The sequence below is a fragment of the Pseudonaja textilis genome, chromosome 3 (assembly GCF_049901715.1).
Source record: "Pseudonaja textilis isolate UNSWEBS1 chromosome 3, rPseTex1.2, whole genome shotgun sequence".
NCBI lineage: Eukaryota > Metazoa > Chordata > Lepidosauria > Squamata > Elapidae > Pseudonaja > Pseudonaja textilis.
Genome location: NC_141992.1, coordinates 139,297,785 through 139,312,630, shown reverse-complemented (window position 1 = coordinate 139,312,630; position 14,846 = coordinate 139,297,785). Strand labels below are relative to the sequence as shown.

At 37.8% G+C, this 14,846-nt stretch overlaps 1 protein-coding gene across 16 annotated transcripts in view; it reads right to left on the bottom strand.

The window, feature by feature from the left end:
* LOC113435409 (uncharacterized) overlaps positions 1-14,846 on the bottom strand; it is a 263,948-nt gene that overhangs the window by 193,544 nt on the left and 55,558 nt on the right. Inside the window, exon 1 of one of the 16 annotated variants that reach the window (XR_015743133.1) lies at positions 3,397-3,491. The exons of 13 other annotated variants lie outside the window; for them this stretch is intronic. The gene's annotated coding sequence lies outside the window, so the exon portion shown is untranslated. Of the gene's footprint in view, positions 1-3,396; positions 3,492-10,982; positions 11,035-14,846 lie in introns of those variants that run through there. 2 more of the 16 variants (XR_015743134.1, XR_015743131.1) reach the window with 2 other exon arrangements.

The following is a 14,846-nucleotide window of genomic DNA, read 5'->3' as shown; positions in this document are numbered from 1 at the left end:
TAGAGGTTCTTACTTAGATAACCCCATTTTTTCCCTTCTCCTGCTTTTCTCAAAGAAATTGTTTGTGGAGAGATGGCAGACAAGACCAAAAATGGAAAAGTATTAAGATTTCCAGCAAGCTGAGCAGTTCTTTAATATGATGCACTGCTTTCTTGACCATGAATGATTTCTTTATTTTCCTTCCATTTATTCCTCCTCCCTCCCTGAGTACTGACAGGTTGATGTATGAAACCCAGCAGTGAGCCAACGACAGAAGAAGAAGAAACAGTGTGCACCCCAGGTGTTGCAGTAAAGGCTAGGGAGTATCGCCCATATTTCCTCCCCTTCATACATTATAACATTCCACAGAAATATTCTGCTTCAAGGAACTCTTATTTCCCACTACATTAGCGCTTCATCTCGAGAAAGGAGTGAGCCTTCAAGAGCAAAATATTTGAACTGGAACCAGAAGAGGTAGAAACCATCTGTACTTGCTTTTCTCAATATGGATGTTTGAACTTGGGATGCTTCATACAAATGAGTCTCACAGCCATACATGACTAATGACAAGCCAATGCTTGAACTATTCAAACCTTTATTTTACAAAAATATTGCCACCCTTCAGTATCTGAACATTGTCACTGCTTTTTTTCCTTAGAATATTATTTTTAGTTTTCCAAGAGAGTATCTATTTTTAATCCTTTCTTGAGCTCAAGAAAATAAAGCTGCCACTTCTTCACCATTAATTCTACATTTATTAAGCATGCTGGTTGACATAATCTTTGTCTCCAAAGTATTTAAAATTAACCCAGTTTTTCCATTTTCTACTTTCTTAATAAAAATTTCCAAGTTTCACTTATTTGCAGCTAACAAAATAATGATGTTAACATAACTCAACTTGTTAAGTTTTCTGAGCTCCTAGTAGGATTCCAGCTGTCATCTCTTCCAAATCTGTCATTATTTCAACATACACATTGTACAAATTTAACAGCTATGTCAAAATATGCATTTCTGTTTAATGCTCTTCCTTATTCTGAACCACTCTGTTTATTCAATGTAAAGATTCCACAAATGAATAGGCAACCCAGCTTACGGTGGGATGAGGATGGTTCAGAAACTTAAAACAGAAACTTTACATTACAAATGAATAACACGGTAGATTGTTCACATTTCACATCATTTCGATTTTACCTTGAACGTAAAAACAAACCCCAGACTTGCTAAAATGACCCTATTTGATAAATAGGGAGTAACTAAATGGCAATACTGAATGATAATGCTCAAATTCAAATAGAAGTTCAGTTCAGTGGTTAAAGTTCTACCAATTCAATTATTCTTGAATTGGTGTTTTTTTTTTCCCTTATGACCACAGTAGAAAAGGCTCTCTAAGCAGACTAGCTGTCTGCTGACTGATCTGTAGATTGCTAAGAGAACACAGTAAGGGGTGATGAATTCTGGACAGGGTCAAGGAGGTGAGGAACACTTAGGAAGAGACTATTCTCTCTTTCATCAGGAGTGACTAAAGAAAAAAAGCAGACATATGTGAGTTAGAGGATTGTATGCTATCTCTCTTTACTATCTGTACAGAAGTTCACGGTAGATTATTCACCTCTACTTGAACTAGGGTTTGATTATATGGGTGTACAAAATTTGGCAAACATGCCATACCATTTGAGAAGCTGTTTTTCCAGAAATAAATTCCCTGAACGAGAAATGGATATAAAACTCAGGACTAGCATTAAATGGCAGCAAAGAGATACATAAAAATGGAACTCTTTTGGGCTATTAAGTGGACCTTTGGCATTTTTTTAGCCAAGATACAGTCCAAGGAGAATACAGTCCAAGCATTCGCCCATATGATAATGAAGGGGCATAGAATGTCTTTGGAAGCAGAGCCAAAACAAACCCTCATAGCAATGCTATAAGAAGTAACTTCTTATTAAGACAGTTAGACGAAATATCTTTGCTTGCAGGCAGAGCAATAAAAGGTAATTATTAAAACAATTGGATCGGTTTTTACAAAGCTGCAAACTATAGTCTGAAATTTTCTTCAAGTCCTTTTATTTCTTTAAGAAGGGGAAAAAGCTCCCTTATGAATCAGTCCACTGAAATGACCTGTGTCTTGGTCTAATATCTCTCCAGGGAAACTGGAAAACATAAGGTTTCCATTCAGAATTCAGCAGGTGGGATGATTCATATGTCACATGTCCATAACCTATTTTAAGATGCAAAAGACTTGGGCTAAATAGCAGTCTGCTTCTAAGTTCACTGGATTTTAAGGTCTCTCCTGGGCAAACATCCTAATCAAGGAATAAGAAACTGGTGACCACCCCAGACATTCTAAATGACAACTCCAATACATACTGTCCAAGCAGATATGTTACAGGGGTTTTTCCTAATTATGGACAGGACTTATTCTTCATTATGGACTCTCTAAAAAGTTATATAAGAAATTCCAAAATATGCTGACTGTGTAAACTGCTCAGACAGGGTTGCAAAGCATTATGAAGCAGTATATAAGTGCTACTAATACTGCTATCTGTTATACTCCATTTCGTTACTCCTATTATATTTCAAGTTGCAATTTATATCTTGACCATCATATATTTTCTATATATCTTGAATTTTGCAGGTGGATCTTTGGATATCAAGCCATCAGGTTTTCACCTAACATTTTAGCAAGCTATGAAAGGAGGTGACTAGGTTATCAGCCTGAGCTATAGCTATGTCTGAATGCAGCATTCTATGCTAATGGTCAGTTTTGGCCCATTTTGTGCCACAGCATAATTAAACCCAAGGCTCATTGCAAGCATGCTTTTTCTCTGCAAATTAAGATGTTATGAACTGCTTTGCAAGCCAATAAACCATTGCTGTGTCCCTCTAGGCAGATATCTTCAGAGTTCTGACACATACTTAGTATACAAATAAAAGAAACAAGTTTTTTTAAAAAAATATTCTAATTATATTTAAAATAGCAAGCATTGTTAATTGAGGTTAGGCAATACTATATTCAGTCATTGCTTAATTTAGCACGCTTTGTTGAAGGAATAAAACATTAGATTTTGATCAAGAAAACAGTTATTGGCAACAACTTACCTTAGTAAGTTCTTGGGCTACTCTTTAAAAAGAAACCAAGGAAAATAACAAAGAAAGCTTCCTGGAATTAAAAATGTATGTTGGACATACCATTTTTAAAATGACCTGGCAATGCATGCCTGGTATGGTTTATTTTCAAGAGACAGCACTTTATAGGAAAAGTACAAATAGTTCACAGCTACAACCAAATCTGTTTATTCCTCCTACGGGATATGATATGTAATTAGTGCACGCTAACAAAACATACAACCAACTATAGATGAGTGAGCAAAGAATAAGGGAAAATGAAAATACAGAGGCAAAAAGAAAGCATCATATTACCTAGGTTCACCACACCCTTCCTTTCCCTTCCTTTCCTTTCTCCCCTTCTGTAGTTAAGCTCCCAGTCAGCTTTAAACTGTTACTCAACTTGCACCTGCACAAGATCAAGTATCCCCTTCCTGAACACGACAGCCCCTCTAAGTGTCTTTAAAGTGGAGTAGAGGGAGGGACAAGGAATTTAGTGGCTCCTGACAGAAAGAGAACAGAACAGCTTCAGGTTGTCAAAGAGTTTTCCAAGCCACCACCTGCAGAAAGTTGCACCTGAAATTCTTATACATGTTTAGATCTGTTCCAGTTTCAGCTCAAACTTAATTACTAGTTTTCAGAGACGGAGATCTACCCAGAACACTCAAAATCTCATTTAAGCTGCGTATGTCACCTCTCTCTTAATAAATGGAGTCTTGATGTGCATGTGGACCAAAAACAGCTTAAACACACACACACCCCACCAAGCCAAGCTGGTTCTTTAAAATATGTTGGATTTCTACCCTCAGCGCACCAGATCAACAAAACTAGAGTCACCTAAAAGATAAGGTGCCTAACTGAATTCTTACTGTAAAAAAAAACGTTCAGGAGTTGCACTTCCAAACATTAAATAATTTCTTCTTTCAGATCAACAAAAGAACAAAGGTGGGAAAAGAAGATAGAAAGCCTGGTTCCAGTCCTACTGAGTTTTATATAGTCAAAATACACGCAGTGAAATCAGAAAGACTATCGGGAATATAATAGTGAAGTAGCCACGTGATTTCGCTGCAAAATTTTCCCTCATTAGCAAAACCAAGAAATTCATAAGGCATAAATCTATTCCGGGGAAAAAAAAAATCTAACCTTCAACAAAGTAACCAAGCAATTACCAAGTCCCCAGGATCAAATAAATGGATTTTTGTATGCAAATATTCAGACATATATTGTTTCATTAATAATTATACCATTTACATTTTCTGGTACACACCAATGACTGGTCCTAAATATATAGATGAGTGAACTTTATTGATGCCAACCTCATTTCAGGATAAGTGTAAGTCTGCAAGTATCAACAGTTCTGCATAAATAAAACCTTACTTATAAGCTGAGTATTCTTTGGGTACACAGAAAAGAGCATCTATAATAACAATCTGCAAGGCTAGCATTGGGCATCTGCTCAAAATTTTGCAATACATTATTTAATAATAACATGCAAGCCTCTGCAGATCCAGCTTTAGAAAGATATTAATTTTCTCTCCACTATCCTGAAAAAGCTTAGCCCCTAGCTAAAAATCATACTTGCGGAACTTCTCTGATGAGTCACTGAACTTTGGGGCCAGGGTCAATCTATTTATTCCACGCGACAATTAAGGTTTTCAGTAAGAGTTAAACTGTTCTAAATGTATCACAGTTGCATCCCTGATGGAACAGGCTGATTAAAAAATAAATAAATAAAAGTTACCTTAGGCCAATATTTAAAAAAAAACTATTTTGTTTTATTAAGTTGGGTTTTGTTAATGGGTAGATATAAGACTAGGTGCGCTCCAATTTAAGGATGTAAAGCAGGGGACTCCAACCTTGGCAACTTTAAGACTTGTGGACTTCAACTTCCAGAATTCCTCAGCCAGCTGCTGGCTGAGGAATTCTGGAAGTTGAAGTCCACAAGTCTTAAAGTTGCCAAGGTTGGAGTCCCTGATGTAAAGAACAACATGTGGGAATGAAAATAAACAGAATAACAGAATAACAGAGTTGAAAGGGACCCTGGAGCTCTTGAAGTCCAATCCCATGTCAGGCAGGAAACCTTATACCATTTCAGACAAATGGTTGTCCAATCTCTTCTTAAAAACTTCCAGTGTTGGAGCATTTACAACTTCTGGAGGTAAGTAGTTCCACTGATTTTATTCTTCTAACTGTCAGGAAATTTTTTCTAAGTTTTAGGTTGCTTCTCTCCTTGATTAGTTTCCCTCCATTGCTTCGTGTCCTGCCCTCAGGTGCTTTGGAGAACAGCTTGACTCCATCTTCTTTGTGGCAACCCCTGAGATATTGGAACACTGCTATTATGTCACCCCTATTCCTTTTCATTAAACTAGATATACCCAATTCCAGCAACTGTTCTTCATACGTTTTAGCCTCCAGTCCCCAAATCATCTTTGTTGCTCTTCTCTGTACTTTATTTTAGTCTCAACATTTTTTTTATATCATCGCAACCGAAACTGGATGCAGTATTCCAAGTGTGGCCTTACCAAGGCATTATGAAGTGGTACTAACACTTCATGCAATCTTGATTCTATCCCTCTAAGTCGGGGGGGGGGGTTCCAGCTGGATTTCTTTGAGGGCCGGATCAGCATTGTAGTTCTTCTCTGCAGGCTGGCTGGGGACGATGGGATGGATACCTCCTGTAGCACCCTCCTGGCCAAAATGTGTTTTGGATGGCAGAGTGCTGCATGATGCCATCCAAGCTGAAAATGGGGCACCGGGGGGGGGGGGCACGTGCAGTCTCCCATGCCCCTTTTTCTCTAGCAGAGGCACCGTGGGCTGGTCCTTTGTAATTTCCAGGCCGGGCCCGTGGGCCAGATTTAAGCACTCCACAGGCCAAATCCACCCCACAGACCTTGAGTTTGGCACCATTGCTCTAATGTTTGGGGACCTCCTATTTAAGGCAGAGGTGATAGTCTTTTTCCATTTGATTGCCGTTAGCAATCCCATTATAATATGCATTACAGATAGCCCTCATTTGGCAACCACAATTGGGACCAATAACTCAATCGTTAAGCAAAGTGGTCACTAAATGAAAAATCACACGACTGCAAGAGTGCTTACAATTTTACTTCAGCTTTCCTTTGCTTTACAGCATGGGTGTCCAACCTTTTGGCTTGCCTGGGCTGCACTGAGTGAAGAAGGATTGCCTTGGGACACTTATAAAATAATATAGTTTTATAATATAAAATTAGATAATAATGTTAAAAGTTTACAATTTTATAGGGCCATGTTATTAACAAACCACAGCTGCATGTGGGCCCTGGGCTGTAGGTTGGACACTCCTTTATAACCTCAGAAGGATATGATCCAACATAAGGAGTGAGCTGAAACAGCAGAGAAGATTTCTTGAACTTGACTCATCAGGAAGGTAGGTAAAAGGATAACACTTACAGTCCTTTTTCCTCACTCCCTCATCCTCAGGAATGCTAAATCCAGCATTAGGATAATTAGCAAGAAGAAGATTGACATTTGTATTTACATTCAATAGAGAGGAAGGGATTACAAAAGAGTAACTTGGCTCTTTTCACAGAACCTTCTCTCCCCACTCTTCAAAGTAGGGACTACACATGTGAAGGAATACTCTAGCACCACCCATTTAGGAGTCAAACAAAAGCCTTTAGTGTGAAACGGGTTTGGATCTTGTCAATTTTAGGCAGCAGCTCCAAGCTGGGCCAGCCTTCTAATGACTAATTAAGATCACAGAACTGGTCTTGAGCACTTTTTAGGGGCGCCTGGGAAAAGCAGCAGAGGAAGAAGGAAATCCCTCCGCTCTGTGGAGAGGGGAAGAGGAAAACAAAAAATGGATCAGGCACAGGAACTGTACTGACTGCCTGTAATGGTGAACACATGACAGAACGAGAGAAACTACGATGGTTGTGTGTGAATTGGTCACAAAGTTGTTGTTTTTTCATCACTGTTGTAACTGAAAACAGTCTTTGTTGGATGCAGGGAGGAGGGAAGTAGGAGATTCTGCAAAAAAAAGTCCCATAACAATGAATCACTGAACCGTGATTCCAGTGTAATTTATGATGGGTAATTTTTGCCAAACTATTATAAGAGGAAGTACTTGACACTTCTATGACTACTATGATACTACAGCATTTATCTTTGTTTTTAAAAAAAATGAGTTCAGAAGCCATCTCATATTTCAGAATCCTCATTAAAAAAAATCAATTTAGCTTAAACTTTCACTCACATAGCATGTCCAAACAGCATTTTTGCGCTCACAGATTTCAAACAGTTTGCACTTTTACAGTTCATTACACAGAGCAGTGAGCTAAATATCACAACTCCCTAGTTCAAGAGGAAAGCAATATTATAGCCAAATTAAATATACTCTCAGAAAAAGATCTAACAATTTGCAAATGATTAATTAGTTTTCTAAGTTACTGTCCTGGGTAGAAAAAAAATAATCTAGACTAATAAATGCATTCAACAAGGTATAATTTCTTGCTGTATTCCATCCTGCAAAATTTTATGATTCTAGTCATGTCGAAATAGAATTTACAATGCAAACTCTCATGGAAAAGAAATGCTAAATCCTACCTTTTACAAAAATATTTGCAAAAAATAGATTTGAACAAAAAGATTGATTTGCTGCTACCTTTTCTGATAAATATAAATGAAATATCTTTCTAAAACATTACGTTAACAACATTTTGTCCAGTAGTGATTACTAATTCCTTACAAAAACTTAAATAGTGATCCATTGAGAATGCTAAAGCTGAAATCAAAAACCAAGTTGTGGGAAGAGAAAATTCAACTTAATTCCTCTTGTAGCCTTTTATAGAAAAAGGCTACACTAGAGAAACTCTTCTGCAATGCGACAATTCACCCGTGCAATTCACCCCAGGACAATTCAACAAATATAAAAGTTAAATTAATTTCAACAGAACCATGGCTAATAATAATAATAATGATGATGATAATAATAATAAATAAATTAAAAATCAATCTGGAAATACAAGAGTTACAATAATTTCAGCACAAACATGGTCACCAATAATAAAAGTAACTCAATGAAATGATTAATATAGTGAATTGTCCCACAGTGAGTTGTCCCCTGGCACAGGGGTCATGAACCTTTTGGACTTCAGGGACCACCAAACTCATAATTTTAAATCCCGCGGACCAGAGACCCTGGGAAAATCCCAAAAAACATCAGGAAAATTCCCTACCCTGTTTTCCTACCAATAGATCATTCTTTATTTGAGATCATGGAATACCATCTCCAGTTCCGTTATCGGGGGTGGGGGGAGAGAGAGAGACTTTTGGTTTCATGTAAGGAAAGCAGCAGAAGCAGAAGTCTTTCTTTCTCTCCTCCAAACTCCGCCAGAAATGAGTCTTGGTGAGACTTGTCACACCAACGCAGCCTCTTGGAGCAGATGCCTTGCAGGGTCTCAAAGACTCATTTCTTGTGGAGTTTGGGGGAGAGAAAGAAAGACTTTTGCTGCTTTCCTTGCATGCATCCAAAAGCAGAAGAAAGAAGTAGAAAGAAGAAGCCTGGTGGCCAGGCGAGGCGCGTGGGGCAAGTTTCCTCCCTCTGCCCTTTCCCTCCTCCCCTCATTACTTCGTGTTGTTTGCAATACAAGCGACGCAAGCCTTGTGTTCCCACGGGCCATGTGGGTGGCGCAGCCTTGTGTTCCTGCACAGCCTGGATTAATTGTTTTGGGGGTGCTTTGGGGTTGACATTTCTCTGTGGACCACCAAAAAATTTTCATGGACCACCAGTGGTCCCCAGTCCATTGGTTGTCGACCACTGCCCTGGCAAGTTGGCCATGACAAGTTATCCTGTGGCAAGTTGGCCTAAACACAAATTCTTCACCTGTTAATTACGGACCTAATGTTACCTAAAAGTATTTGGAAGAAAATACAGCAATATTGTCATAACTGTGCGAAGCTGGGGGAATATATGTGGTTATTTTTATATTTTCCTGCATTTATAAAACCCTGTTTTATATAGGTTACTACTCTGACCTATTAATATCACTTTCAATTAATTTTAACAGGAAAAAGAGAATTACTGAAATTTATCTATTACTAGATCAGTCCTCAATCATTACAGGAAAAGTGACTAAAATGTGACCTTTTTATACAGCTCAATGTTATATATATTTAGTGGAAATTTTATTGCTACTATGTTGATTCCTTAAAAGTGCAAGGTTATTTAATGGGCAATGTTTCATCAGTGTACTGTGGCTGTAAATCAGGTCTGTCAAACTCCCGGCTCTATCATGCACTGACCACACCCAGTTTAGCAAAGGAGGAAAAATCCCGATACATCACGTGACATCCCCACGACAACGTGAGTTTGACACCCCTGTTGTAAATGAATAAAGAATAATATGTAAGTCTATCAGCTAATATCATGCTTAGACTATTCTAATATGTTATATTAAATTCAAATTGAAATGCTCAGGTAGTTTAATCTGAATGCTGTTGAAATTAGATCAACGTAGTTTTTGTGAATCATTCATTATTGCTTCTTAACTCAAAAATGCTGGTCTTACTGTTAAGGATTCCTGATTTCAAAACACCATTTACTATATACAGTATAGGCCTGCCTGGTACTAAGTTCTTTGAGGTGTCCATTCTTAATATTAACCTCATAAAAATCAACACATTTATCTGACACTGTTTAGTTATAGAACATAGAGGGGCCCAATGCATTTAATACAATGAATGGATGAAATTTATCCAGGCATTTAATTCAATTTAAACCTGTTTTGCTATTCCCGAGACTTCTATTTCTGACTTCCCAACTTGCGATCTTCCCAGTGATTGGGACAGAAACATCTAGAATTCTTGCTGAACATTGTGAGATATGTTGCATTCCCAACATATCTAGAAAATGGCAAAACGATAAAAGTTGCTGTCACCAATGCACTGCTATCAATTCAAAAACTCAGACTGAAAAATCCCTTTTGTAAAGAAAAACATGTGCTAAAATTTCTGCTTCTTCTGGGTCACTGGGAACTCTCACCAACTTGCCTAATTTCCTATGGCAAAGAGAAGTGTTTAGCCTTGAAAATGATTCACAAAGCTACTCCTTGTTCTCCACCAACAAAGGACAACTAATTCTTAAGAAGTCTCAGAAATCAGATGCCATGGAAGTCACAGTCGCCTTTCCATGATTGACATTATACCTTCATCACTGAAACAGACAGCAATCTTATATAAAAATTGGCTGAATACAGGGGAAGTCAATTGCCACAGGGCCAACTGCAATTACTCATATGCCTTTAATTATAAAATGCTCTGCCTCTTTGGGTATCAAAGCAGCTTTTAAATATTCCAACTTCCATGGACTGAGCAAGATGAAAAAAAAGGAAGCAGGCATGTCCAGTCAAATTCTAGTGTTTCTTATCAGCATGAAGCTCAAGACAACTTTCAAAGGAATGAATCTCAGTTCCAATTTGCAGTTCAGCTGGTCTTCAGTGGATAACATGTCCTCGTGTGGAGCACTTCATCCTCAGAACAGCAGCAATTATATGTGGATTAAAGAAGTCACCCTTCAATTATTCCCCTATTCTTATTGCCTTCAAAATAGGACCTGAAAAATCTATAAAACTGCATATCTCTGGACCACAGTGCAATGTATATGTATAGGTACTAAATTACTACAAGAGACACAACTTAATCTGAATTAATTTTCGACAGTTTCAACCTCTTGAGATTTCACTATCCCAAGGCATTCCAGTAGAAAGGCCCTTCAGACAGTGCAACAGATCTTCTGCTAAGTGTTCCACAGACTGTGGGATATAATCCTTGAGTGTCGCTTATGGACTCCACTTTTTTTGCCTCTGGAAGCCTCAAAACAATTTCCTCAACATTATTAACAGAGGGCTATATAGATTTAACTTATATTTTTGATCTTTGTCTTTCTTCTTTTTTATTGTCTGCCCTCTTGAAGATCTAATTAAGCAAAAAATTGGGAAACAAGTCACATAAATGTATATTGTCAGTTCTATCTGGTTTCAATTCAGTTTTAGTCCTTTTTTTAAACTCTACTTTGAGTAGCTCATAAACAAAGACCTTTTGGGGAACAAGGCCCCTAGTTAAAAGTCAGACGTTCCAAATGATGCGGCACTAGGTTCATTCATTAGATAGAATTGCAGTGTCTAAAGTAATCTAGATCACTAAGTCCAAAAACACCAGGAAGCAAAGAGAAAGCAAAGAAAAACATTTCAATTTTTTCCATTTCAATACACTGAAATGCTTGGAAGGAAGCACTGAAAGTGAAATTCATTTTCTGTTCCATTGGCTTCCAAGAAAAATAGAGCTAAAACTTTTATGTAAGGAGTGCCTGCTTGCTTAGTACAAAATACTTCTTGGGTTTCAGGTTACACCAAGTGCAGAACCAGCAGTATAATAACAAAAAGTGGATCTCTGTCAAGCTAGAGAATGATAAAGTTGTTCTCATAATTCATTTTCCGGAATATAAACTAGATTCCAGCAGTGCATCCGCCTTAACAGCTTCTACTGATCTACTTTGACTTAAATATATAAAAACAGTCAGCCTGAGCCCAGATCTAAGTGCCAAGTTTCACTTTGCCATGAACTTCAAAGAGCAAAGACATAAACTCATGGAAAAAGGGGTTGTAATGGAACTACTGACCCAGGGGTTACTTATAATTAGCAATATTAATTACTGGGCAAACATATTTGGAGAGCTAGTTTCATGTAGTGGTTAAAGCATCCAGCTAGAAACCTGGAGATGGGGAGTTCTAGTCCTGCCTTAGGCACAAAGCCAGCTGGCTGACTTGGGACCACTCGCCCTATGAAGATGCAATCGCAAACTGAGATATTGCCAAGAAAATTGCAGAAATGTGTGTAGATAGTTGCCAAAAGGAGTAACCCCACCTTTATTTGCCCTCTCCTAATAAAATAATACCTAAATATCTATTTAGAAATGGTATATTACACTTCTACTAATATTGCAGAATACTACTGGATAAAATGTTAATAATATTTCAATACAAAGACTTTTCTTCTGTGATAAGATTTCTATTTTGCTACTTAATAAATAACTAATTTACTTACAGAGCCCAATGAAAAAGATTCCCAGAAGTTCATATAATACAATCTCCTAATCAGTGGCGGGATTCAAATTGTTTTACCACTGGTTCGATGGGCGTGGCTTGGTGGGAGCACTTTGCGCAGGCGCAGAGGCGTTCTAATTCATCTCCTGCTAGCCTGCACTCTCCCAGTCGCTTCAGCAGCTGCCACGTAGCACTCTGCTGTGCTGCGCAAAGCAGCTGCGCTTCAAATTCAGAGGACAAAGGCGAGTATGGGAGCACGGGGTGGGCAGGTGGACCGAGCAGCAGAGTGGCGGAAATAACCGGTTCGGTCTCCGCTGCTCATCGCTGCTACCGGCTTGGCAGAACCGGGCAGAACTGGTAGAATACTACCACTGCTCCTAAACAATAAAGTAACCGTAGCACAGTAAAATACAAATATAAGAAAAAGAATAAATAACATTTGTTTGTATCTGTTTATTAGAAGACTTTTTCCAAATCTAATATTCTGGAAATTGAATTAAGCATTTTTTTTTAAAGGATAAAAGAAAACACCAAAGAGAATGGGAAAACCCTACTGCATTGTGCTTCCTTCTTTCCTATACTTCTTATGGAATATAGAAATACCTGGCTATGTTTTTTGGGGGGCGGGGGGAGGGGGAGGAAAGTTTTGCAACTTGTCGGATAATTCTTTTGGGATGGGGATGGAGTAAAAAAAGCAGCTTAACCTAAAAGAACTGGAGTCAAATTGCATCTGTCTGCTTGAGAGGTCTCCAGGTTAACAGCGCAGTTAGTTTGAAAGATGGCATTTTACAGTGGCAAGTAGTATTTTTCCTGCATTTTAGTTCCTGCTGTTTTGAACAGCACCACCAAGTGTGACCATTTAAAAGACACTATATTTTCAAAGCAAGAGTCTGCTCCAAATAAAAAATAGTAATCAAAATACTCTGTGTGCTGCACTTCCTCAGTTGCATTCTCCCCCAACCACATCATGTATCACATCTAAACTGTAGGCATCATCCAGTAAAAATATACACATTTTATATTGATAGTAGGAGAAAAAAAGTTCTCTTGCAAGCAGACTGCTGCAGACATGGAGACAGTCCCCAGCTGAGTTTAAAATAAAGTCAAAACAAAACCAACGTTCCTTCAGAGACACTGAGCAAACTAATTTCACAAAGAGGATTAAATGAAAAGGAATGTGGAGAAGAGTTACAAAAAGAACTGTACAGAATGGTCCATTTCACTTCAACAAAGTGCAGTCAATAAAACTGCAACTTGAAGTAACTTCTCAGACTGCCCGCTACCAGATAGATATCCACGTACGCATACTATCAACCATTAATTCCATTATCTGAAATCTGTCATTGGGCTTAATTATGTGTCTTCCTACTAATAATCTTAAGCCATCTCCATGGTTCTCCAATTCACAGAAACACATGATAATTTATTATTCCCATTAAGTGAAAGTGTATCACATGCAACTACGTCAACACTGTTGATACGGGATACCAAATATTACTTTCTGCTTCAATGAGGACAGAGAAAATGACAAGGGAAGCCTTAAAGGACAAAATACACAAAGTTTCAACCTGAAGCAAACATGTTTAGTGTGACTTAAGGCCGAGAAGAGCCTCCAAAATAGCAGACTATAACTGATGAGCTCTATTTTGTCCCTGACTCTGAATCTATATTCCTTCATTGAGGATATACCTGCCAGGATGTATAGATTTTCTTTAGTTAATACAAAGATTTGAAGATTGTCATCTTCAGCTTTTGCTAAATCCCCCAAGTACTGGCCTTATTAACTTAATTCCTGATAGTCATAAATTTACCATAATCTACCATAGAACAGCTAGGGATAATAGTTATTTTTGAAAAATTGGCATCAAACTAAAATCAAGGGGAGCCCGGTTGTCTCTTTTCTGATTAATGCATTTTATTAAAGGCATAAGTTTTCTTGAGCTGCAGCTTATTTCACCAGACACATAATTTTTGGTTACTACAGAATAATATGGCTCTCTTCCTACAAGGTCTTCAGACTAATAATTTTGACTTCATAGAAAATTGAACAAAAATTACAGCACAAAGATGACTCAGCAAAGAGATCACCCAGAGGGACAAAGTCTTTTTTTGGCAGAAAAGTATCCTAGAGAATTATGGGATACTGGGAATTCTTCATATTAATTGGTAACATTTTTTTAGAAAGAAGGTCTACAACTTTAAAAACTAATTCTTGTTGCTGCAAGAATTAGTCAAATTTGCTCAAAAGAGAGTTATGGAAGCCAAAAATATATCTGAAGGCTCCCTTAATGAATTTGAATTTTTATGTGATTGTATAACATTTTAAAAATAACCACTAGTTATCTGAAAAATCAAAGCAGTAGCTTCTAACTTTTGGAGGATTTATGGATAGATTTAGACCTTAGGGAAAGACCCATGATATAAACACAGGTGGCTATTGTGAAAATCTGATATCAGTGATCTGGGAATCAAACAAAGTACACAATTTGAGCTTCAGGATTACAGTCACACACACACCCCAAAAATAGCTTGATTAGCCAAAGATCCTCCAAGAATTTACCAATTAAACAAGCTGAGATAACTGGAAAAAAAAATAGTTAACATATCTGGTCCTACATACCAGATTATCTAGAGCAGGGTTCCCAACCCCCAGTCCATGGCCAGGTACCAGTAAGCAGCCTGTTG